The sequence below is a fragment of the Chenopodium quinoa genome, unplaced genomic scaffold (genome assembly GCF_001683475.1).
Source record: "Chenopodium quinoa cultivar QQ74 unplaced genomic scaffold, ASM168347v1, whole genome shotgun sequence".
NCBI lineage: Eukaryota > Viridiplantae > Streptophyta > Magnoliopsida > Caryophyllales > Amaranthaceae > Chenopodium > Chenopodium quinoa.
This window is the reverse complement of record NW_018742345.1, coordinates 8,243,076-8,245,087: the sequence shown is the minus strand read 5'-3', so window position 1 is coordinate 8,245,087 and position 2,012 is coordinate 8,243,076.

The window sequence follows — 2,012 nt, the reverse complement described above, 5'->3', positions numbered from 1 at the left end:
CGTTGCTAAATTAGAAAGTGAAATATCTAATTACACCGTTCTTTCAAGCTAGAAAACAAAAAATGGTGGATATAAAATGAAAAGGATTTTTATCCATACATTTGGATTTTTAAGATATTTATTGATTAGTTAGAAGTTTCCTAACGAGTAATTTTAAGGTAATAAAGTGGGTAATGATTATGATTCTAATTTCCAAGGTAGTTCCACCTTAGAGTCCAGGTACTTGGGACGGAGGGGGCAAGTGTAACACTGGACTCCCCAACCCCAAATTAGAGTGCAACCGATTCCTATTATAAAACGTGCAGCTATCTCTGCCTAATAATTGTTCTAATAGATTGATACAAATTCTTTCGGTGCAAAATTTTTCCCTGGCTCATGTACATCACCATGACATAGGTGGTGATCATGCATCCATCTTAAAAGTAAGTCCAGCCAACCACGTTTAATTAGAATTTTATATCTTAAGAAAATTTGCTAAATCAATATAACCTTTAACCCATTTTTTTTTTTTAATAGTATAGCTTTATGATTATTTTGTAATAATACAACCTTTAGAGAATATTCATTTTAAACAAGCCAAAATCGAATTCGGTGGGTTTTGAGGCTAGGAAAGGGGAGGGGATATATATTTTCCCTTTCCCCACACCCACCGCTAAAGGGTCATCCTATCACCTCCCTTTGATCCTAACCTCAAAATCACCCGAAAACTCGATTTTATTTTGTTTAAAATTAGACAAAATTGGTATAAACCACCTTTTTTGTCCAACATTTTTGAAAAAACCACTTTTTATGTTTTATTTTTTACTAAACCACCTTTTAAGTACCTAGGTTTTTAATTGCACCACCACTATTTAAAATATAATGGATTGCATCTAAACCATCCACTTCCAAATCAACAAGTACAACAAAACCTTCGCTTCCATCTCGATCATCCACTTCAATTACCTCAGTTTAGGGATTGAGAATGAACAAAGACTACAATTTAATTTGTGGAGCAAAATTAAGTTTGATTTTTTAGGAGGGATACCCAGTTAATTCCCCATATAAATAAAAATTGTTTATCTAGGGGTATAATTGTCTTTTCAAGCACCAGTGGAGGGGTATATGCATCTTTTCATGTGATAGTTGAGGGGTACATGTGTAATTTCCTCACCAAACAGTAAAAGCAAAAAGCAAACAGTAATTGAATATCTCACCAAAAGTACTGAATAAACGACCCTGGTTTGTCGATATATTTACAAAAATGCCATCAGATTAACAAAATTCGTTTATCTTACAGATTAACTTGTATTTTCCCATTTTTTAGAGCTTTACTCAATTTAGTCATGCATTTATATAAAGGGAAGGGTCGAATGTCTTTGGGAAGGGAAAATAAATGGCTTAGGAGGTAAAAACAGAAGTCATAGGCTCCCTTTGACGTCTCAGTGAAATATTCAAGGCAACTTTTGTGTGTGGTCAGCTACATGATAAGTCCACTCATGTAATCAAATTTGTTAATAAGGGCAAGCTTGATTAATCAAATGAGTACCTTTTTTTTTTTTTTTTTTTTTTTTTTTTTTTTTTCGTTCACCCTTTAGGTTAATTTGGATTTGGGGATCAGTTATGGGTGATTAGGTTCCAATCCCCTCCAAATTGTTATTGTGGGGGATCAAACACCACTACACCAACAGCTAGTTGGGGAGTAACTTTATTTATTCACCTGGGTTTATAACCTATTTTTTTTTTTTCATAAAAATAACGTTAAACATTTTCTGATATGACTTACATTAGTTAATGAAAAAAAAAGGTTACTTTATTTGTTCATTCAAGAAATCTCACTTTTTTTTTTGTTTTGATTAATAAAAGAAAAGCTACTCTCAGTACTCTGATTCATAAAGTATGTAACCCATTTTTTCATTGGAATTACCCTTCATCAATTATAATATCTCCTATTCGATCTTGGACAACCTCCATTACTCAACTAATTATCTTTATGAAATGGGTACACCAACAACTAATGTTGAAAAGCTAGC